General features: G+C 38.1%; 1 protein-coding gene across 4 annotated transcripts in view; it reads left to right on the forward strand.

Moving 5' to 3' along the window:
* Nr3c1 (nuclear receptor subfamily 3 group C member 1) overlaps window positions 1-25,389 on the forward strand; it is a 125,157-nt gene that overhangs the window by 33,862 nt on the left and 65,906 nt on the right. The window lies entirely within an intron of this gene.

Below are 25,389 nucleotides of genomic sequence, written 5' to 3' on the forward strand. Positions count from 1 at the left end.
TTCTGTCTGATTTTAAAAAGGTCCATTGAAATAGAATTAGTTTAAAAAAAAAAAAAGCTCTAAGTCTAGATATATGTGTTGGTTCTCTACCAAATACTAGGTTGTTTATCCCTTTTGGCTGTGAAGGTATATATAAAGGTGTGGATTGTAATGACAATATTGGTTATCAGTGAGTTTTTAAAGGAAGCATAATAGTTATTATTTGTATGTAGCCCTTTAAGCTGTTTTCCTATATGTTAGTGATATTCACGGTTCCTACTAATTAGTCATTTAGGATTTTATTTAAAAATTCTTCATCTAGGAAGGGTCTCCTAACACTGAAATGAAAAACTGTTATTCCTTTCTGTATAGGAAGCATTTTAAATTAGGAAAAGTATAGACCTATGTTTATGCCACGATCTGCTCTTATAAATGGCTTAGGTATCTCCTATCAGGGGCAAAAATACCATGGTTCTGTGCATCTTCATGAAAATTACTACCTACTAATCTGTTATTTTAAAAATAATTATATTTTATTTAGAAAAATATTCAATGTTTTGCCATCTTTCTGAAATAGGGGTTTAAAGTGTTTCCAATAGGGAAATTGAGTTGTCTCTTATTGCATAAGCTGTTGGTTTCAAATGTTAAAAGACATGCTGTGTTTTAAATTTTCCAATCTCAATTTTTTGCACAATGGATTTCATATGTTTGGTTTTCTTAAAGAGCAAGTACAGTTGATTTGACTAAGCTATCTGTAGTAAACTGCTAAATTGATTTATAAAACATGTAATCATATAACACTAAATAATACATTTAGGAAATTCTTTGTCCTGATAGTGATCACAGTATTGTTTTCATTTTATTACTATAAGAAAAACTCATGGAACAAAACTTAATTGCCTCTCACTATTGACTTGAAGCCTTATAAAACCTGAGATATGCAGAAGAAATAGCTTAACCTTTAATCACAGTTACCTTTAACTCAATTAAAGATAGTTTTAAGGCTTTAACTTGTGTAGTACTTTCTGACACCAAGTACCTACAGATCTAGTTTCAGCCTCCTCCCAACCTTTTAGAGACAGACAAGGTTATGCTGATACAGCTCTTGAAATGCTGCAATATTCACAAATGGTTGATTTTATGCCGATGTGTGATTTGGAATTATAATCATTCGTCTGTGTCCCAACAAAAGGGCGTAATAATACTGTAATAGAGGATAATTTGATAATGTTCGAAAAATGTATACCTTCTGGCATTAACTTTGCAAGGAAACTGTGATTACCCAAAACAAAGCTTTACCCAAAGACATTGAAACAATGTTTCTTTTCTAACCTCATAGAATTAGGCTATTGTTTCCAAACAACAGCCTTGATATAAGTAAAATTGGCTGCCTTCTCTGTGTTACACAGCTCTAGCCAAACATTAGCTATGACCAGTATTCCTGAGTGTCTGGCTAAATCCACAAATGGTTGAATACTGACTTTCTGACTTGAGATGTAAAAATAGTAAATGCCATGGATGACTTCATTTGCAGTTCTTGCTTTAAAAAAAGAAAAAAAGAACATTAATTGTAATATGACTTTTTTTAAACTGACCTAACATTACCTTTTCTTCTAGAATACTTAAAAAATACACTTTATATTTGGTCTAGAGGAGAAAGTAATTCCTTCAGATGTGTCACTGAACCATATCGAGTTAGAATATTAAATTGTAAAACTGTGAATATCATGATTGAGCATAAAAATACATTTTATTTTTAAGCTTTGAGCTCATTGATAGTAAAACGGGAAGCTTTATAAATGTTCAAAAGGCATTTTTAGTCAAATGAACTTCTCATTCTAATTAATATGCCTTTTTAAATACTAAAATTCTCTTAAGTTGAACATAAATACAACATTGATAAAGGCATATTTCTACATGATTTGATTTTCAACATGTTTTCATCTCAATAATAATCGTGAAACTGCCAAAAAGGAAACACAGAGAAGCTTTTACATGGAGTAAGAGCTTTTACATTGAGATAATTTTGAAATGTTATTAAAATGTTGCTTGTTCCCTGAAAGGTAGGATTATTAAAAGAAAGGATGATGTTAGATGAATTTGCAAACTTAGTGTTTGATGGAGTTGAAGGCACTGGTGCTTAGGTAGATTTGAATGGCTCCGTAGTAATGATATCTTTGATTAATTTTATAAAAGTAATGAAATTGAAGACCTGTACAAACATAGCATGAAAAAGTAGATCTTGTCCCTTTCTTGTTTTTCTTGTACATTGGACATTTTCTGATAAAGGGAGAAAGCAAGGAAAGGAGAGATTTTGTTTGGACTATAATTTAACCTCTTTTTGATGTATACTTTTAATTCGTTTTTTTCTGCTTTCTGAGTGTGTACAGTGTTTTGCCTTTTTGCCCAGTGTTTCTGATATGGCTTAGAATCAATCAATCTATCTATCTGTCTATCTATCTGTAGATACACACACACACACAGAGTTACTGTTGCTTTTAAGAAGGAATATTTCCTTAAACCAAAAAATCGGTCTTCTAAGGGCTAGGTATTTGATTGAAAAATACAGCTCAAAAATGTGTTCAAGGTATGTCAGTTTAGTTTGGAATGACTAACATAGAAATGAGTGACAAGCATTTAGTCAGATTTTATTGAAATTCTTGCATTTCTTTGGCTACTCTGTAGAGCTTTGTTAACTGATAATTTGTAATCAAAATGCTGTTTTTGTATGTTTGTGTTGTTGATACTTTATGTGAGGTCATTTCCATGTTACGGAATGTTTATAAGTACTCTGAAGTATACCTTGTATGACTATACATTAAATACAAATGCTATTACTAATAAAATGAATGTGTGCACGTAGGTCCCATTTGGGGTACTGTGAGATTTTAGTGAAGGATACACTGGACCGAAATACTTTAGCCTGTGCACGAGTACCTGGCTGCATTAATTGGTTAGTTATATAAGTCTTAATCCACTTTGGCCTGCAGGTAATAGAAAGAGCCTAATTATGTTAGGAAATCTTAATTCGTATTACATTTATAATAGTCTGTAGCATAATTTTTAAAACATATTCCTTAATGATCATTCCTATAATTAGCAGAGTTCTTTTTTTTTCTTTTTTTCCCCCTTTATTGTCAAAGTGAATTACAGAGGGGTTACAGTTTCAAATGTAAGGCAGTGAGTACATTTCTTATTCAACTTGTTACCTCCTCCCTCATTTTTTCCCATAGCAATGAGGTCTTATGTTCTATTGTGTGAGCAAATTAAGTAAGTTTGTGCTGAATGCATTTACCTTTCTGAGGCTATCTGGGTAATATTTTCATCAAAAAGTAATTGGTTAGTACAGTATCTATAGATTCTTGTCAAGTTAATGAATAGGCACTAGGTTTCATTTTTTTAGCCATATAAAATATTGAATCTTGTTGCATAAAGAGTTTTCAAAAAGTCACTCATTGAATTGAGTTATAACTCAAAAGCTTTTTCAGAAGGGGTTAAATAAAGGAATGCAGGAATTCCTTATTTCTGTAGCTAAGGAGCTGCAGAATATTCTGAGTATTTTGTATTTTGAAGGAAATAAAAGGAGAACTTACCTTTAACAAAATCCTAAAGTATCTCCTTTTCATGATGTTATGTTGATTCATGAATTGTGTTGATTTGTGTTAAATTTCAGTGTGCTATATAATCGTAACTTTTCCATTTTATGTATTAAACAGTTTGATAACATATCAAACTTTGGAAACAATGGTTTTAATCCAGTGGGAATAGGCAAAGAGGTTCAGAAACTATTTGAATCAATAGTTAATGGACTTAGAGCTTTCAGAATGGGGAGTTTTAAGTCTCTTCTCTTGAGGAGTGCAGCATTCAGGATTGTAAATTCTTCTTTGTTTTGAGGTGGGAATCTAAAGCTAATTGTGATCATGTAACCCTAATTATTTATAGAATTGTTGTCTCTCAATATACTTTATTACCAAAACAAGGTAACTTTATTTCAAGTTATTCTGCTACAGTTAGGCTTATATTTGTCTCATCTTTCTTTAGATTATTTAGTGAAAATACAGTGATTTCACTGAAGGTGAAATAATGATCTTGTATTGCTATAGCCACTTTAAATTTCCTAGTATTCTTTTTTTTTTTTGGCCAGTCCTGGGCCTTGGACTCAGGGCCTGAGCACTGTCCCTGGCTTCTTCCCGCTCAAGGCTAGCACTCTGCCACTTGAGCCACAGCGCCGCTTCTGGCCGTTTTCTGTATATGTGGTGCTGGGGAGGCACTCTTGCCACTAGGCTATATCCCCAGCCCCCCTAGTATTCTTTTACAAAAACTTTGTCTACTGACTATGGTGTACAACTCTTTTTTCTGGTAATATGTTCCCATGGGTTATATATTTCTTTGCTGAAATTTAGAGGGCATTAACTTGGGAAGGGTACTAGTGTTTGAGTGCAGGACTGCACTTGCTAGACAGGCCTTCTACCACTTGAACCATGGCTCCTTCCAGAGGAATTTAAATTCTTAATGGCAAATACAGAAATTATGGGATTCTGTGAGCACTAGACAGCCACTTAAGCTATTTATATTACAATAGAATACTCAGAAAAGCGATTAATTTGAAAGGAAATGGGATGCCTTTTCCTCTGGGTCAGTGTAAGTAGCAGTAGCTTTTGGTGATTGACCTGTGTGCTTAAATATACTTGTTTACAATAATCCAGTTAATTATTTGAGCACCTCAAAATACCTCTTTTTAGCAGTCTTGAACAAGATTGTATCTGTAATGAAACAAATTTAGTAAAAGAACCTCTAATTGCAGAATATTTTTCCAGCCACACAATGGAACACCTTATATACCCATATATACATATGTGTGTAATACACATGTATATACCATATATACCCATATATACATATGTGTGTAATACACACGTATATACCATATATAAACATATAAACATATATATGAAGAAAAAGGTGTGATACAACTATTGACATTTACATATTGCATTGACTTTTGGAACTAATTTGAGAGGTCAACTTAACTGCAGCATTGAAGACTTAATAGCTTATTTCAAGTAATGCCTACGTGTGTTACTTCTTTTTATAATAGAATTATCCTTTATTCTAGTTGATTTCATAATTCTTGAAAATATTTAGCTGTGGCCTATTATGAAAGTATATTTGATAGCCAAATTTGAAAGCTGTTGTGAAAGGACGTCCAATTTGGTACATGATTTATCCTTTTTCGTGCTCATTGGGACCGTGCCATGACTTCTGACCTTATGATTGTCACATGTTGAAGATTAATGCTCCACTGGTTTGTTATGGACACTGGTTTACGTTGTTGTATGTTTCATTTCATGATTACTGGGGATAAAGAGTTTCCTTAATGTTAAGATACAGAGTTTGATATTTTCCTTCATCAGATCCTTTCCAAATAATTTGACTTAGCTATTTAAAAAATGGAATTAGTAGAAAAATAATGAATTCAAGTGACCTGGGTTCTAAAGGTGAAGTGAGTCAAACTATGACCTTATGTAATAAGGTACTTTGGAATCAAAACACCTTCTCTAATTGTTTTCTAAACAGCTGTGTTGCCTATATCTAAAGTTCTATCAATTTAGTGAGAGAAGTAATTGAAATTGGGAATGGTATACGGAAGTTGGCTCTTTGACAGTGTATTCGTGCATTATCATTTGTATGTTAAAAGGATTTTAAGTGGTGTCATCAGTAGTACGTAATAAACAAGATGTAAATACTACTGTTATTAGAACCTGAGATGGGACTTGGAGCTTGTTGAATAAGTTAGGTTCAACACTTTAGGACAGAACACGAAATTATTTGAGCACTCATCCATTCTCACCCCCTTGTTGATGTTGTTTTTCAAGTAAGAAATTGAAACTCCTTGTATTTAGAGAAAGGCCACAAAAGTAACCAGTGTTACAGCCAGGTTGAGCAAATCCACTCCTCAGTAGACTGTGTTTTAGCTTCTGGGTCCCATGGAGAGATCTGAAATGAATTGCTGATTCATATTAATATAGACTTGGTGGGTGTTTTACAAATGCTACTTTAATTTAGAGATCTCCATTCACCTCTATGCATTTGTCACATTTTTCTTCTTATAATGTTTGAGCACTAATTATATGACAGTACAATGCCATGAACTTTTCATACAGGCACCTTATTTAAGTCTTCTGGCATTATGAATTTTTTCATTTTAATTTCTGCATTAAGTTCCCAAGTCTGTACATACCCACGTAAGGTAGAAGGCTGCTGTTACCTGAGGTTTTGCCAGGAACACGAGACACTCCAAGAGGAAAGTACAGCCAGAGAGCCTTAATACTATTCTGAAGGAGATAGAGACTTTAGGATAAATGTGACTAAGCTTTGGTCTCATTTAGTCATATGGACTTCTCTTGTCATAGTGTCAACTTCTATAACACTGTGAGCGCACCAGGCATTTTTGTCTGATAGAACTTGTACATATGTGTATACTTGGAAAATCATAGACATAATTTTAAAAAAGATGAAAAATGTAAAGCTCTGCCAAGTCTACTCACCTCAAGCCAGGATAGCCCTTCTTGGCTAAGACATTATGGTATCTGTGTCTGTGTTGTAGGAATTTCTTATCGAGCATAGGATTTTTTTTTTTTTTTGTCTCCTATGTCCTCAAAAGAGCCATGGACCATTTCATAAGGACTACTGTGTTTAAAGCCAAGTCAATGACCTCTACATTTTTAAAATCATTTTTATGTTTTTCAGTTTAGTTTGCTAGAAAGCATTTCACCGAGCTTGTTGTTACATATTAGGTGCGCCATCAAAAATTAACCACTGTAATTATAACTTCAACCACCTTGTCTACCTTGTTATTATCTTTTTGTTAATAAATACTAATGTATTCTTTCTGTAAGTAAGGATTCTGTTATTATACTTTAATTTGTTGAAAATGGAGTTACCAGCTTTAATTTTGTTCATAATTATTATACTTACCATACTTAGGCTTTATGTAAAAGAATTTATCCTAAGTGCATAAATTTGGTAGGATTATGAAACTTGTTGGACTATTTACTAATTTTGATTGATTGAAAAACTTTCATGAAAGTAATTTCATGAATTAAACCAAATGCCATACATACAGAGAGAGAGATGAGAAAAGGGGGTACACAGGAACAAATGCAGTTTAGGTTCATAAACATGCTAGTGTAAAACATAAGCTGCTTGTAAGTACAAATATTACCATTTTTAATTAGAACAGTATGTGAAATTTGTCATCTGGATTCCAACTGGGTTTATTAAGGACAAAGTTTGACTGTGAAATAGATTGATTTCAAAATGAATGTCGTATTTCTAAGCTTCTACCTTGGGAGCCTGTGTGTGTTATTCTTCTTTTGAAGATAGTCTTCAGAGACACCTTGTAAGCCATAAAAGAAAATGGAACTCATTACACCATTGTAGCAGCACCTGAATGTTCTCGTTGAATCAGAAGATGTTATTTATTCTTAATTTTATCACTTAGTTTGTTTGACTCCAAATGAGTACTTCCAGCAATTGAAAATTTAAATTCTCTGTCTCGCGCTCTCCCTCTTGGTCAGCGGTGGAGCTTGAATTCAGGGCCTGGGTGCCGTCTCTGAGCTTTACCACTCAGGACTAAAGCTTTACCCTTTTGAGCTCCAGCACCGCTTCCAGTTTTCTCACACACTTTTCTTCCTGGGATGGATTCAAACTGTGTCCTCAGATCTCAGCCTCCAGAGTAGCTAGGATTACAAGTGTGAGCCCCCAACACCCACTAAATTCTCTATTATGCTCTCTCACATTGGCTTGTATGGAGGGTAACTGAAAGGAGACGGTTTGTTTTTGTTGAGAGCAAGTGAAAGGAATCTGTCTAGTTATTTCTTTTGTCTTTTCAGACTGAGCCTCTCACTACATAGCCCAGATTGGCTTCAAACTCACAATCCTCCTGCCTCAGACTCAGTGTTACTTCTTCAAAATGGATGCTAGCTAGTGGTTAAGCTCCAACTGGTTAAGTTATTAAGGAACTACATACAAACAGTTTTTACATTCATTTTCATGACACAGTGCAGAAAAAAGATTGCTCACTTCTAAGCCTGCTCTTATTCCATTAAGTGTTTATATTCAAATAAGGTGGGCCTCTTCTTGACTTGGACTTGAAGGGGATTTGGTAATCGCAGATGTAGAGTAAATACAATGTGCATTCCTACAAAAATCTTCAGAAGGCTTTACTTTCTCATTCTAGTTCCTCAGTGGAGCAGGAAATTAACTAGTTGACAACTGGTACAGCAAGAAGGACTCAAATACAACAAAAATCAAATGCGTAAAATAATTGAACAGAGTCATGACTGCATTATAGAACATGTATTTTCTATTCTTTACTCCTTATAATCTAAAGAGAAATTTTTTTGCTTTTTACTGACAGTTATTAAAAAAAATTAAGACCTTTAGTTGTTAGTACTGTTTTCTGTATGTTATTTATGAACTCCTAGGAATGGAATAGAACCTAGTTTTTGGAATCGTGAAGGTGCAGGGCGGTGTCCTAACAGCAGGACATCCCCTTTCTGACTGTGTGTGTTAAGCCAAAGTTCTTCGAGAAGATGCCTTTTCAAGAATTGCCCGTTGAAGAAATTGGGGTTTTGAGTTTGTACTGAAAGCCTATGTTCCTAAACACCGAGTCTTTCTTTCCAGAGATGACTTGTAAGTCTTCAGTGGCCAGGCAAGAGGGATAACGTATCATCGCAGCCTGACAGAAATGTTGTATTGCTTCGTGTCTTACTAACTTTCAATTTCCTAGTTTTGTTCTGTTGGCCAGGAGAACTGACAGCTGTGTGTGTGTGTGTGTGTGTGTGTATGTGTGTGTGTGTGTGTGTACACGCGCGTGCGTGCGCAGGCATGCTTACAAGCATACAGTACTGACACTCGAACTCAGGGTCTGGGTGCTACCTCTGCTTTTCACTCAAGGCTAGCGCTAGTAGACCACAGGTGTACTTCCAGCTTTTTGGCGACTAGTTGGAGGTATGAATTTCATGGAATTTCCTGCTGGGGCTGGCATTAAACTGTGCTCCTCAGATCTCAGCCTCCTGAGCAGCCAGGATTACGGGTGTGAGCCACCTGTGCTCCGCAGCTGATTTCTTGTAGGTGGCAAATACTTCTTACCACTAAACACATACTATACACTCACATTAATATAGTCTATGGATAGGTTTTTCATATAGGAGAAGAAAATTGAAGTAATCTCTAATCCAGTATATTGGGGATGAATGATCCTTCAGTTAATAATATCGCTGAACATACCCGTGAAGACTTGCACAGCATTGTAGTAATACCATAGAAAACATCTGGGAGAAAATGAGGGAGGCGGTGACACTGTTCAAATGGCTACGTACTCATTACCTGGCTTATGTAAGCATAACCTCTCTGTGCATCACCTTTACAATAACAATAATTTTTTAAAAGCACTACAAATAAGGAAGCCAGAGGGAATACCTTAGAAAGCCACACACACCACAAAGAAATTCAAAATGTCTCTCGTGGTACGGCTGGATGTATTTGATCTAGTGTATGTCTAAGTGCGTCTGCATGGTCGCTGGATGTTCCTTCGAAGCCTAGTCCAACATTGCACTAGGCTGTCGTGTTCTAGGAACAGAATTCTAGAAGACTGGTTACCATAGCTTGAGGCTGTCTGGACCTGGAGGGGCTTCCTATTGTCCTTGCAGCAGCAAATACCCAGGTAGGCACTGGGTACACAGAAATGAAGATTGTGTGTATCTCACTGAGCACCGTCTGGCGATCTTTATTCTTCCTTCTCTCCACTTTGCTTTTTGGATGTGCACGTTAGCTCCTTTCTGGGAAGGGGGAACTGAAAGAGCAAAGTGGATAGGTGGGGAAATTTTTAAAGGAAGGAGTTACAAAGAGCCTTCGAAAAATAAAGAAGAAAAGGGGGGGGGGGAATGAGCCGAAGCCATGACCTCTGACGTGTCACCCGCAAGCCGGTGGTGTCGGCCTGGAGGACCGGCGTGTGTGCGTATCCTCACCGCGGTGTGCGACCAGGAGCAAGTGTGATCCTCGCTGACGTCTCAGGGTATACGCCTTAGCTAGGGACAACACTGTATTCTTCTTTTCTTCATGCCATTTAAGAATCGCCTCCTTATTCCACAGGAGAAACGTCCCTCCCCTTTTAGGTCCCCAGTCCTTGGGCACAAGTTAGGTAGGAGTCCTTTCCCCCAAATAGTGACATCCGTGACGCTCACATTTTCATTACGGCTCCACTTAAATGTGGGCTCCAGAAGAGTCCGGAGTGTGTGCTGCCTGCGGTAGCAGCACTCTGCACACAGTACTCCCCAATCCCTGGCATCCTGTTTCTGACTGCGTCTCCTCCGCTGTCCTTGCGCGGCAATGCTGCCTGCTCTGGTTACTCCCGCCTCCTGGCAGCTGGAGGGGAGCGTAGCCCACAGGAAGACTTCAGTCAATACACGCCGCATGCCTGAATAAGTCCAGGGACGGATAACGTAAGAAGATGCATCACGGTGACTTGGACTTCAATCTGCTATGAGAGAAAATGCCAGAAAGGTGACTGGAACTGGAGGGAAGGTCGCTCAGGCTGCCTTCCCCAGATGAGAGAGGTCGGTCTTAACACAGAGGGTTTGTGCAGGTCGATGGAAGGTGTTTTCAGGTGTTAGCAGTCTCCAAAGCCTTAGATGGGATTACTTTTCTCAGGATAACCGATACACTGGGTAGTCAAAGCTTGGAAGTGATGGGTTTCAGGAGTTTTGTTCGGTGGTTTAGTCTTGTTGAAGATAGTCACTGTATATTGTTACTACAGAGCCTGTTACCGCAGAAGCTGTCATCTTTGTTTTCTTTTCCACTCGCATGAGCATCGAGATTATTTTAGCCAGTGATTCTCATGTGTATATTTGTATTGACTTACCTAGAAAGCCAGATAAGAAGTCTTTTTTTTTTTTTTTTTGGTACTGAGGTTTGAACTCAGGACAGAGTCAAACCCCCAGCCCTTCATAAAATTGTTTTTAATTACCATACGTTAGTAGCACAAGGGTATTTCACTACGATAATCCCATAGGTAGGTGAGCCCAGTGAACTTAGAGCAAATGTAACCCATCTGCTCTGTTCCTCTGGTCCCTCTCCTTTCCCAGTTTTTGAAACAGTACTTGGTGTATTTCATGGTACAAATATATGGAGTACAGTTGGCTGATTTTTCAGATAGGGTCTCATGTTTTGGCTTGGGGCCAGCCTCCAACCACGGACCCTCCCTCCCTCCGCCTCCTGCGTAGCTGGAATCACAAGCGCGCACAAGCACACACAGTTGGAAGAGAGATAGGATCTGCTTAACTTTTTGCCTAAGCTGGTTTCAAATGGGGATCCTCCTTTCTCCACCACCCAAATAACTGGGAATACAAGCACGGGAAACCACACCCAGCCTCAAGTGGCACATTTTTTTTCAGAGAAGTATGCATGTAATCACTGGATACTCCAGGAGAAGAGAGGTATCTTAATTTTGCCTGAAATTCGAATTTATCTTTCTTCAGCTTCTGTGTGTCTTAGATTTGAGTTGTAGTGTTGAAAGTCTATTACATCGACTCAACAGGCTAGAGGGATGAGGTTATATAACTCTTCCAAGAGTTAGTGGTGAGAAATTTAACCTAATATGGCTAATACAGGTACAGAAAAGGAAAAAAAAAAAAAGTAAGGTCTTGCTGTGGCAAGAATGTTTATCTACTGCTAACAAGAACAGGGCTCCGATGGGCACCAGGAGAAAGAAGCCACAAGATACTGAATGAATAGCTGGACAAGCTGGAGATGACATAGGAGAGAAGAGGGTAGTGCGTGCTGTCGTGTCACTTTGGGTGGAAGAGAGCAGCAGACCATCCTCAATGCCTATGAGTTCTTGACTCCTTAAGACATGTAAACATTCTCAAAAGCTAGTCAAATTAATGAGACCCTAAATAATTGTTGAAAGAACCCTAAATTTGAAATGTAGGTTAAGATATTGAAATAGATAATACTTAAACAACGTCTAAGGACACAAAGCCCCTAACAATGAAAGAGTTAGGCACCAAGGCTAGGAATGGGGAACGGATCGACTAGGGTTTCTGTTTCCCAAGAAGCCCGCACGGCAGGAAGCAACTGGCCACACCCTACTTCAGACTTCTGTTACTCTTATCAGCCATCTCGTAATTATTTTCCTACTCCCCCTCCCCCGTGGGGTTATTAATCCATTGTGCAGTCTTCTGCCAGATTAATCTTCCCTAGAACACCTCTCCATCTAATCCCCCTAATAAAGCATGTGTGGGATCCTATTTCTTGCCTACACACTGGTGACCCAGAAGCCGTGAAGCCTCTGGAGGCCTTGCCGGCTTGGGTTAGGATAGCGCCGCCCTACCCTGACCTCAGGAATGCTCATCTCCCTGCACACCGGCAGGAGAGAGGTAGCTTGGAAATTGGCTTTTTGTAAATTGATTATTTTTGTAAATCCGCCCTTGAAGTTGACTCATTTCCTGCAATAAAATTATACCCACACCAGTCAGTAAACATTCCCATTGCCTCTCTATCCTTGTCTATCTTGCCTCTTGTCCTCTGCGTTTCTCTGCAATCTCCTACGCATAGACACATGTGAGGCACTCAGGCTTGTATGCAGTAGAATACAAATGAGATCATTTTACATTCATTTTCCTTCAGTTTGCTTCTCTCACCTAACAAGTAGACTCTGACCATCCTTCTAGTAGACAAGACATCCCAGAAATCTAGATTCCATCCTTTTTACACTTGTACAGTATTCAGTTCAGATTCTTGCATGATTTTTGCCACCATAAACAGGTCCCAGTAAATGCATCTTTTATTTCTTTATTCCTCTCCCTCCCTCCCTTCTTTCCTTCCTTTCCTTCCTTCTTTCCTCCCCCCCTCCCTCTTCCTCCCCCTCCCCCCTTTCCTTCTTCCCCTCTCTTTTTCTCTCTTTCCTTTTTTTACCACTCCTGGGGCCTAATCTGAGCGCCTGGGCACAGTCCCTGAGCTTCTTTTGCTCAAGGCTAGCGCTCTTATTACATGAACCACAGTGCCATGTCCTACTTTCTGTTTATGTGGTACTGGGGAATCGGACACAGGGCTTCATGCATGCTAGGCAGGTACTCCACCGCTAAGCCACATTCCCAGCCCTGCATCCTTTATTTCTAGGCGTGGATTCCCAAAGAGAGGATCGCTGAGTCAAGAATATTTGTATTTAAATTTTTTTTCTCAAATTTTTATTATCAAACTGACGTACAGAGAGGTTACAGTATCATACGTTGGGCATTGGATACATTTCTTGTACTGTTTGTTGCCTTGTCCCTCATGCCCCCCTCCCTCCCCCCCTTCCCCCCCCCCCCAGGTATTCAGTTCACTTACACCAAACAGTTTTGCAAGTATTGCTTTTGTAGTTATTTCTCTTTTTTTACCCTGTGTCTCTCGAATTTGGTATTCCCTTTGAATTTCCTACTTCCAATACCAGTAAACACGGTTTCCAATATACTCAGATAAGATTACAGAGATAGTGTAGGTACAACCATAGGAAGGTGATACAAAACATCATCAATAATAGAAACTACACATACACATAGGACGTTGAAAGTAGTTACAACTGTGATATATCACTTGTTTCCATAACATGGAGTTCATTTCATTTAGCATCATCTTATGTGTTTCTAAGGGTATGGCTATTGGGCCTTGTGATGCTCTGCTATGGTTTGCCTAAACCTGTACTAATTATTCCCAATAAGGGAGGCCATAGAGTCCATGTTTCTTTGGGTCTGGCTCACTTCACTTAGTATAACTTTTTCCAAGTCCTTCCATTTCCTTACAAATGGAACAATGTCATTCTTTCTGATAGAGGTATAAAATTCCATTGTGTAAATGTACCACATTTTCCTGATCCATTCATCTATGGAGGGGCATCTGGGTTGGTTCCAGCTTCTCGCTATGACAAATTGTGCTGCGATGAACATTGTTGTGCTGGTGGCATTACTGTGATTTTGTTTGTGGGCTTTTGGATAGATACCCAACAGTGGGGCTGCTGGGTCATAGGGGAGTTCTATATTGAGCCTTCTGAGGAATCTCCATACTGCTTGCCAGAGTGGCTGAACCAGTTTACATTCCCACCAACAATGAAGTAGGGTTCCCTTTTGGCCACATCCCCTCCAACAATTGTTATTATTAGTTTTCTTGATATATGACATTCTTGCTGGGGTGAGATGGAATCTCAATGTTGTTTTGATTTGCATTTCCTTTATGGCCAGTGATGTAGAGCATTTTTTCATATGTCTATTGGCCATTCTCATTTCCTCATCAGAGAAGTTTCTTTGTAAGTCTTTAGCCCACTTGATGAGGGGGCTATTGGTTCTTTGCAGTTTTGTTTTGGAAGAAGGTAATTTTTTTAGTTCTGCATATATTTTAGAGATGAGGCCTTTTTAATAGGCACTTCCAACTGTTCCTTTTAAGATAGAGTCACAAAGATCAGCCCAGGCTGGTGTTAAACTCATGCTTCTCCTGCCTTCACCTCTCAAGCGCTGGGATTCTAGAAGTGCACTACCATACCTGGCTTCTTTTTACTTTTCATAAGGATTACAGCTAATCACAGTCTTACCTGGCAGTGCTTGTGCTTTCTTTACAACAAAAATAGATAATTTATTACTACTAAGGAATTTCTTGCCATAAATCCTGAAATAGATCACACCATGCCAGCGTGCTATGTGATATAACTGAAGATTATTGTCACCTGATATCTCCTTATTGTCAGTGTGTGTTGGATGCCCAAGTGGCATTACCCAGCCCAAACTACTCATTTTCTCATTTGATGGTATCCTGGGGCAACCGCTGACCATGCAATTCTTTTTACATAACTCAATCATCAGCATCTAATTTGTGCCTAGTAGATGTCTATTGACATATTTACCAAGATTATATAATCTGGAACATTTCTATGCATGTATATGTGAAAAGGTGTGTATATGTATATATGTATACATGTGTAAATATAAAGTATATGTGCATATATATCTTTATATAAGTCTTTTATGTATATATTTGTTTTTGATATGTAGTCTCCCTGTTTTGTCCAGGCTAGCCTTAAATTTCTGGGCACAAGTGATTTCTCATCATCATCTTGAGAAGCTGTGACTGTAGGCATTTGCTACCAACCCCAGCTTAGTTTTCTTTATGTAGTTCTGATTTATCATTTCAATTAGATCCATTCATTCTCTTCATGGGACAAGAAATGTTTTCATGACAACATTAGTACCTAAGTACCCAAAATAGATTGTCTAGTCGAAAAGGAGCCACAAAGAATCACATAGCATGGTTTACCTTTTAATACATGATTTGATTCCTTTCTGGAAAACTAGGGCTGTAAGAATTCAATTACAAAAGTACAAATGGCACCTTGTATTCAGTAGCTTCTGCATACAAGGCACAATTCATGTTTCAAAGGATACAACAATACACGTGGCTAGTGTTGTTTCACTGCATGGAGCTTACAGTCTATGCATGTTACAAGTAAAACATATTAAAATGGATGTCATAAATGGTATCATTTTTATTTCAAAATGCTAAAAAACAGAGGCATTAGTTACATTGCCCCCAAAGAAATGTGTTCTTTGCTTGACTAATGTAAGTGTAACCCCTCTGTTTTTAGCATTTTCCCTTGATATCTCCCAGTTTCTCCCTCCCATCCCACCCACACGTTGTGTAGATCATTTTAAGTCTTTTTCCAGGAGAGGCTATGAAATACTTATCTGTTCATCCAACATTTATTTAATGCATACTCTGCCAGGAACCGAGGAGAAAGTCCAAGGGCACTAATCCTCTACTGGAGGTGGTGAGCTGATCAAGGGTCACTGCCTGTGGGTAGTAGACTTGTTTCCTAAACCAGCCTGGCTCACCGTTTCTGAATTTTCATTCACAAGTGGAGTTTAGATAGCAGTGATGAGTGTGCTAATGTCCCAGATGCATTTCATGTATGGTACCCAGTGTACAAACCACTAAGGAGTATGCTCTTGTCATAGGATTCATGAGATTCCATTGAGCTAGCCTTTTATCTAGATGTCACCTTTCATGTGAGGAAACTACAGCCCTATATAGTTAGTGTTGTATATGGGGTGTGAAATTAGATCTCTGAAGTCAGGTTTCCTGCGTATCAATCTATTTAACATCTGGGTGACCTTGATCACATTTATTAACCTGTACACCCTCATTTTCTTTACTTTGGATATGGTCACAATGGGATAATGTCTGTAAGCCATGTAATGCAGTACAGTAGCATTCATTCATGTAGTGGTCATATAGTGAAATGTTAGCTTTTATCTTTAATGACATGCCTTCAGATAAGACAACTCTTGCATGGCAAAGATTCTGCCTGAGAGCCCTGTCCATCGTGCTGTAGTTGTATCCGTCGTATCCAATTTATATGCCTTTTTCATTGGCGAATCTCTACTGGCTTCATTATGAATTTAACCTTCTAAGTTATTATAGTGAGGTAATGAAAACTTTAATTTTCCTGTAGCATTTTCCGAGATGATGTTTTGGCTGTAACTTTGAAGAGGAAGTGAAAAGCACATATGTGGTAGATGTTGTGTTAAGTGAAGTGCTTCCTATCTGGCTCCTCTTCCTCCATCCTATCTGCTCTGCCACCAGCACAGAAGGTTCTACTACTTGAACCTCTTATAGACTTGAGCTGAAGGTAAATGGGAATAAATGAAGAGCAAGCCTCTTACATCTTCATTGTTCCAGTTATTTGATCTCTCTGTATGAAGACAGTGAGGTAGAGATAGATATAAAATTGGTGTTTTTTTTTTCTTAAGGAGAAAAACTCTTTGAAAATCAACTATCATTCTCAGGTTCAACATTACCAAAGAAATACTTAAAATCTGATTTTTCTGTGATTCTACATGAATGAATCACACAGTTAAAAGTTTATTTTTTGTGCCAGGCCTTGGTGGCTCAACCCTGTATTCCTGGCTACTCAGGAGGGTGAGATCTAAGATCATGGTTTCAGGCTAGCCTACATAGGAAAGTCCTTGAGACCCTTACCTCCAATTACCAAAAGCTGGAACTGCAGCTGTGGCTCAAGTAGTAGAGCTTACCTAGCTAGAGCAAAAAGTTAAGGGACAGAGCTCAGGCCTTGCATTCAAGCCCTAGTACCAACACACACACAGAGTTTACTCCTTGATGTAGATTTTTAAATATGTAATTGCTTATATTTGTGACTAAATTTGTCACACATGCATAATCAATTCTGGACCATTTATTACCATTGACTGTGTTGGGGCCTGTCTTTTAGAAGCAGCCTTTTGGTCTGTATTTTTTTTTCTGCCTGTTCAAATGGATTTAATATGTGTGCTTCAGTCAACCACCTCAAAATTCAGAGTCTTTGAAGAACAATAACTTAATGATCCCTAGGTGTCTACTGGTTTGCATTGCAGGTGGGTCTTCTGATTCGGCCCTGCCCATCGGCTCTCAGCTGGCAGGTTTGCCATGCTGGTGAATGGTGACAGCCAGGTCTCACCATCTAGTGGACTTTCCTAGCTTCTCTGTAGTCGACAGAGTTCACAAAGATGATTAAGCAGAAGCATATAAAACACATTCTAGGCATGGAACAACTGGACATCGTCCATATTCTACTGGTCAAAACAAATCATGGGGTCTAGATACAGGAGACTGAAAAATTAAAATTGTATAAAGAAGAATGACAATGAAAAATGTGGCTTTTTAAATTTCTTTTTACAGTTTGTCACAGTTACAGGACTTGGGTATTTTGGAAATCTGAACCTTCAGTTTGTGACCTTCTTACAGTTCATGTAACTTGCTTGGGAAAGCAAAATTACTGTGGGAGAAGCAACACAATCTTGGAATTTAGAGACTAACTGATGTTCTAATTCCAGTCTTACCATTTATTTGGCCAAGCTGGCACAGGTTAACCTCCTCTTCCTGGTAGGCCTTCAGTAATAACTGATTCAACAGAACTTCAGTCTTCATGTATTATAAAGAAAGGGGCAAAGTATCTGCCAACTACTGAAATAATTGCTTTTATTCTTGGAAACCTATCATGTGCACTCAAGGTGTAAGTCTTGGTGACTTCCTCAAATTAAGAGGAAATGTATTAAATGGTAACCCCATTGTACAATTACTTAAAGATAATAAAAATATAATTTAAAAAATTATAGTAGGAAAGGGAAGAGGAATGTTTTACTAATTGTAGCCATGCTTCCACCTATCTTCCTATAAGGATAGAATGTCTACTACTCACAGTTAAGACAAAAAAAATCTAGATATCTCTGTAGGATAGGAATCTCTATAGGATTCTCATTGGGTAAAATATATATATATGCACTTATATGAAGAATATATGTGCATAGACATTATGTGTACATCTGTATAATATAATATTTATGCACGTGTATAGATACACATAAGTATATATATACACACACACACACACATATATATATATATAATTTTTAGAAAGAACTCTGTCCCTGTAGATATACTTGGTGTCTCAATATGACATTTGGAAATGAAAGTGAAGGGTAAGCGGTAAAACTGTGTTAATTTAGTGCATACAAAGCACTGGATATTTCAGAATTCAAAGAATCAGAAATGTTAAGTGGAGTTTTTTAATGCCAGTCTAAGGAGAAGTATCAGGTAAGTGTTTTCAAAGAACTGGAAATTCAGACCCAACCTTTTCTGGCATTAGATAATTGAACACAAGCAGGTCAGGTGACTCTTCTACACCTTAGCTATAACTATACAGTATTCTAAGAAAAGAAAGTTTGGGTGCCATTTTCTGATTAATGATAATGAAAATATTTTAGTATAGGCAATGGCAATGTTTGGTATAGAAGTTTTGATTTTTTTTAAAAAAAAAAACAATAGCTTTGGTAGATCTCAATCTACCCAATTGGTATTTCCCAATTCTTTAGAAGGACAATGTTGGTTCATAAGGGAAACTTGAGCTTCCCCAGATATTTGGGAAAAAGGGATATTTCCCCCAAAACAGTGCTAATCAATACAGTTTTCTGTCAGAACCCACAGTTGAAACAGCCCTAATTTGGATAGGGCAGTTAATTAAAAAGAACAAAAACTTAAGAGGCAAGTACAGTTCAATGTTTAGAAAGCAAGGGTCTTAAAAGGGAGGTAGGAAAAGTATTTCTTCACACAATTACCTACGAGTTGGGCATATTAATGAATATTACTGAGGATTTTCTTTTTGTTCATTGCTGTTCACGGTGTTTGAGTAGAAAAATGAACCGTGTTCTTCCTAAACCCAAAGGAGGTTGTACCTGTCTAAGGAGCTGATGTAGACAAATGCAGCAATGAAGAAGCAAATGTTGCTGAGAACAAGGGATACCAGTGCCCTTTGCTTTAGTGCCTGCTTTAATTCAGTGGTCAGTTCTAAAAAAGCAAAAGAACTTCTGTTTATTCAGTGTAAGGTGATCATTGAATTGCTGTGGTTTACTTGTATTTTCACAAGTGACACAACTTTAAGAAGGAATGCCATCATGTGGCATTTGGGGCTAGACATTTGAGGCCAAAGCACCTTCCTGGTATACCTGTTTGCATACCTGTCTCCCAATTAGCAATAGCTGCCTGGCTTTCGTTCCCTCCTCCATCATTCATTCTTCATCTCCACACCCCCAGTGCACTCTTTCCAAACCCTGCTATCTGAAAGTCAGTTAGGGAATCCATTGAAACAAATGTTGTGGACTGGCGATACTAAACATTTCATGCATGATTATTTGTTTCCGTGGTGCACCGCAGATCGCCCAGGACCTCCTGCATCCTAGCAAGCGCTCTACCACTTGAGCCCTGGTCCCTCCTTTTGTTTTGTTTTTGAGATAGGGTCTTGCTAACTTTGCCCAGGCTAGCCTCAAACCCAGTCTTCCTGCCTTCTGAATAGCTGACATAGGTGTGTACAACCGTGCTTCACTTTTCCTGGTACTCTTAAGAATATATGTGCTGGCAACTGTTAGTGAAACCCTGTTTCAAAAACAAAATATAGTGAGCAGGACTGGGAGCATGGTTCCCGTAAGTGGTAGTGCACTTAGCTAGCATGCATGAGGCCATGGGTTCAATCTTAACTTCACCTACCCCCACCCCTGATTAGAGAGGTAGTGGCAGAGCTCAAGAATCTGAGTATTTTTAGGAACTCTCCAGAAAATTTGGATGATCACCTACGTTTGGACCCACTGCTCTAAGGACATCAAAGATACTGAATAAATGCTTTGTATCAAGGAAGTGGTTATGCGACAGCCCTGACAGTGAGAGAAGCAAGCCCACCATCGCTAAGTAGTCCTTGTCCATCGTTACATCGGAAAAAAGCTGGCAGGGGCGTCCTGCTTCACACTGGCCCACTGTGTCTGGCTTGCCTCTCTCCTGATACCTGTCAGGAGTCTGGATAGCATGAATACATAAATAGCTCCAGATGCACAGAGGAAATAGGTGAGATGGATTGATTGCTGTACAAGAAGAAAGGAAGTCCCCCCTCCTCCCCGCACAAGTAATGCACTCACTCTGCTGTGAGAACATACCTAAGGTTCCTTACCTCTCCACACTTGTATCTGTCTTTGGCTCTACGAGCTGTGTTGTAAGATCAGAGAAAGGCTATTGAGGCAAATAGCTAACAGTTCGGAAAACATTAAGTAATGCGTTGATTAGTGAACATCTTGAAAGGAAATGAAGGCAATAATATAATGTATTAATAAACTATAAAAAAGACAGGCAGTTGCAGAAGTGTTAGACAAGATAGAGTAAACCTGAACTGGCTGAAAAACATTTTTCAGTGCTTTAACATAGGCACCATTTTTGTAAGTTTCATGATAACACTTAGAAATAACTATCCCTGAATCATTCACTGGCTACTTTTCTTTGCTTCGTGTGATGGAAGCATGTTAAGTGTATTCTCTTACAACCTGTTTTCTTTTTAACTTTATGTTTGTAAAATTCACCCGTGAACATTAAAGCATGTATAGACATGATTGTTAATCAGTAGAGTACATGTCTGTTCTATTGATGAGCACTTGGGTTGTTGATCGTTTTGTTGCTATTTTGAGCAATGCTACTGTGAAAACATCTCCTGACACAAATCTGTTCAAGGCACTTCTACCTAGAAATGGAATAAGTAGGTCAATAAGTTAAGGACATCAACAATTCTAAAATAATGCCAAATTGTTTCCAAACCGTGTTGAGTGTTCTTTTTGCTTTGCATCTGTTTCTTTGTTGAGAATCAAATGACTGTAGCTACCTGATTCCTCTGGGTTTTCTGTCTGATTCTGTTGCAGTATCATGCTGGTTTGGTTATTGTGCCTTTGTAATTCATTTTAAAATCAAGTATTGTGATGCCTTCATCATCATTGCACATTTTACTTAGTCATGCTTCGGGTGTTCAAGGAAGTATTTAGTGTTTCCCTATGACTATTAAGATTTCTAGCTCTGTGAAGAATGCCATTGGTATTTTGATGGGGACCTCATTGAATCTGCCATTTTTCCTGATTTTGCCAGTGACCCACTACTTACGCAAAAGTATACTGTTGGATCTCTATGTTGTTTGCATAATTTATGTAGTCTCTTTTCTGATGATTGTTAGTTTATTCCATAAAGATCGGATAAGATGAAAGAACTTATTTCTTAGACTTTGCTAAGACTTGCGTTAGAGCCAGAGATGTGATCTGTTTTGGGAAAACTTCTATGTGCAAATTAAAGACTGTATAGCCCCCCCTCCCCTCCTGTTGAACGGAATACTCTATATCCATTTGATCAATAGCACAATGTATCCCCAGTTCAGATTTTTGTCTGAATGCATTTGTTGGTGAGAGTAGGATCTTGAAGTCAATGACTATGATTACAATGGGATCTGTAACTCCCTTTGTGACATGCATGGTTTTATAGAATCAGTATCTACACCATTGGGTGCATACATGTAATTTACAATTATTGTATCTCTTCTGATTTTGCTTGAAGCCCATTTTACTGTCTGTGAGGATAGCTGTGCATGCTTATTTTAGGATTTACTGTAGTTATTACTGGTCATCATACTGTAGTTATCAGAATATCACTTTCTGTCCTTTCACTTTTGGTCTGTGTGTGTCTTTGCCAGCGAAGTCTTTCTAGTATACAGGAAACAAATTGTCCTACCTTTTAAAAAAACATTATTCTAGCTGGCCACTCCATGTCTTTAAATTGGAAAATTAGGGCCATTAACATGTATCTTAATGATTAAATTGTATGTACTAGTTTCTGTCGTTTTCTTTTTTAGTAATCTATGTTCATTTCTTTTTATTTGTTTTAGAAATTTAATGGTTTACTGAATTAATCATGCTTGAATATTTCCTACATATCATTTGCTTATCAGTATCTCTAGTGAATTCTTTCACAATCCCCAGTAATTGTATCTATCTGTAGTCTTCTCCTGGGTTTACAATTCTTTTAAAAAATATTCTATAATTATTGCTTAGTGGTCATGAATTCCTTTAGTTTTTACTTATCTGGGAAGGTCTTTATTTTTTCTTCAAGTATGAAACGTGATTTTTCGGGAAAATACTAGGTTCAAAGTTGTTTTTTCTCTTAGGGATTAAAATATGTCACTGGTCACTTTCCTACTTTTCCATGAAAGGGCTTTCTGTTCTGCTTGGCATTCATTGATATGTGACTCATTGCTTCTCTAGAAGCCTTTACCATTCTTTCTATATTTTGGGGAATTTAACCATAATAAATCCTGAAATTTTCTTTTTCTGGTCATCTTAATGGTCATCTTCTGTGGTCACCAAAATGCCTTCTGTACCTGCATGTCTTTATCTTTCCCCACATTTGGGAAACTTTCTGCTGTTATTTCAATAAATCAGTTTTCTCTCTCTTTCATCTTTGCTTCTGCTTCTTTGTAAATCCCTATATCTTTATTTCGGTCTTCTAATCAGGTCCTTAGGTTTGGTGTGTACTGTTCCTACTTTCTCCTCCTTTTGTTTTTTTTATTCACTATGGTCTGAAAACGATGTGACTTAAAAAATCATTCTTAAAAGATTTTCGTCATTTCATCCATTTCAGTATATTTGGATCATTTTGAATCTGTGTGGCACTTGGGCTTTTACGCATTTTTCATTTAACATGTCGTTTTGGTTTGCTGCCACTTACTCATTTATTCTTTCCCTGTTCTATCACCACAATGTTGTTGATTTATTTGATGGTGTCCCTCAGGTCTCGGGAACACTGGCCTTTTCCCCCCATTCTTTTTTTCTTCCAGTTCCTCGCACTGTGTAATCTCAGCTCGCTTATCTTCAGTTTTACTAAATCTTTCTTTGCTATGGAGCCTCTCTGCTGAATTTCAGTTTTTATATAGTCTTATTTTAATATTTTTTATTTGGCTTGCTTTTATCATTTTCTATCTCTGTAATACAACTTTTGACTGAATCAGAAACTTATTTTATACTTTGGTTTAGTTCATGGTTTCCTTTATATTGCTGAGCATATTTAAGACAGTAGAGTGAGATTTCTGAGGCACAGTGTCTGTTTTGTTTTGTTTTTCATATACATGGGCTATGCTTTCTTGTTTCTTGGAGTATCGTGTAGTATTTGTTGAAAACTAGACATTTTAAATACAGATTGAGCATCTCTATTCTGAATAATCTAAAATCTTTTTGAATGCCTCCGTGGAAGTTTTAGACTTGTGATTTTTCTTTTTTGATTAGGAATGCTCTGCCAGCAAAGTCTACGCATATTTTCCAAAGGCTGAAAAACTGAAATCAGAAGCAATTCTGGGGCCCAAGCTTTTCTGATCAGTGCTACTAATCCTCTATTAAGATGGGGAAAAATTGGAGACCATTTCCCCTCCCAGCGTTTGTTGTTGATGGGTATTGTTTGTTTCTGACTTTTCTTAAGTGATGTGTAAAGTTTATGTTCTTTTCCCATTATGAATACTCTGGAGTCCTTGTTCCGATAACTTAGTGATCATCTAGTAATTGAGTTAAGATTTCATTAAGTGACTGTCTCCAGTCTTTGTTTGGGCACTGTGTGTGTTTTCGTTTCTTATCCTGGGAGTTTACAGCCTTGCCTTATAGCCTTTGCTTAGTCTTCTTTGTAGCCTCAGAGTTTAGAGCCTACTCAGATCTTTATGAGAATGTGCATGGCCCAACTTGATGCATGCGGCCTTCTGGATTTCCTGGCATAGAAGGGTTCTGGATAGTCTGTTGTTGATGCCAACTGCTAACTGTCACGTCAGGGCAGCATCAGAGGAAGACACTTGCCATAGGTGTTTGCTATATCCCTCCTCTGCTTTCACACTGAACCAGTTCTAAATGAAACAGAATGAAGACAGTCTCCCATGCAGTCACCAGATAGACAACTAACAAGGCTTTCCTTACCAGAAACGTGGCTGCAGTTTTCATGACTGCTGCTGAGCTAGGAGCAGTGGGCTGGGCCACAGGGTTGGCTGAGCCTCACCGAGGACTGCATGATGGTTTGTAGAATAAGTGCATTCTGGGCTACCTTTGGTTAATTTTCAGAAGGGTAGAAGCTGAAGTTTCTTATTCCACCTGTGTTGACATCATTCTCTTATAATTGTTCTAAAAGCATTTTTTTTGTAAAGCCATACATTTTTCCCAGTTCTGAGTAATTAAAAATACTATTATTATCCCTTTGGTTTGGAAAATGAATTCATTTGGGCCCCTGGCCAACTTTGGTGTCTTTTCAAGCTCTTTTGGCATCGATGTGAATTGAGAATCTGATACCTCAGATATACATAGATATTGTCCAGCTGTCTCTATAAAAAGATTATCTTTTTATATAGAAGTTGAAATTGTTTGTAAACTGTATATTGGTCCCCTTGGCACCCCGTGTTCGTAGCAAATCTGGAAATCTCTTGCGGCAGCTACAGTCGCAAGCCACTACACGGGGGTAACTACCTCCAAGCCTACCGATCGCATAGTAATGGCAGCCTTTCCTACACTGTGTTCTTGGAGCAAGCAGTGTTTTCCAGTCTACTCTGAGAAGCCATGAAGAGCTATGGTGGTATCTCAGATGTGGGGGCAAGTACAGAGAAATCTACCTAGGTTTTATTATTGACCTGATTTCCAGAGAAACTTTTTTTAAAATTAAAAAAAATATATTTCAAGGCCAAGTATGATGATACATGCCTACAACCAAATGCCTAGCACTTGAGAGGCACAGGTAGGAAAACTGGCTTTGAGGCCAGGCCAGATTACGTAGCTCGGCCTTGTCTCCAGAAAAAAAGGAAAGTGTCTCATTTTAGAAAAGTAGCTCTGAGCATTTGAGCTAAATATCCCATAGATATTTAGTTCCTGAGGTGAAAACGTTTGTTCAGTCCAGAACTGTCCTGCAGCTTGATCATTTTACCTTCATCCTCATTCCTTCTATACAATATTT

Source organism: Perognathus longimembris, chromosome 22, assembly GCF_023159225.1.
Source record: "Perognathus longimembris pacificus isolate PPM17 chromosome 22, ASM2315922v1, whole genome shotgun sequence".
Classification (NCBI taxonomy): domain Eukaryota; kingdom Metazoa; phylum Chordata; class Mammalia; order Rodentia; family Heteromyidae; genus Perognathus; species Perognathus longimembris.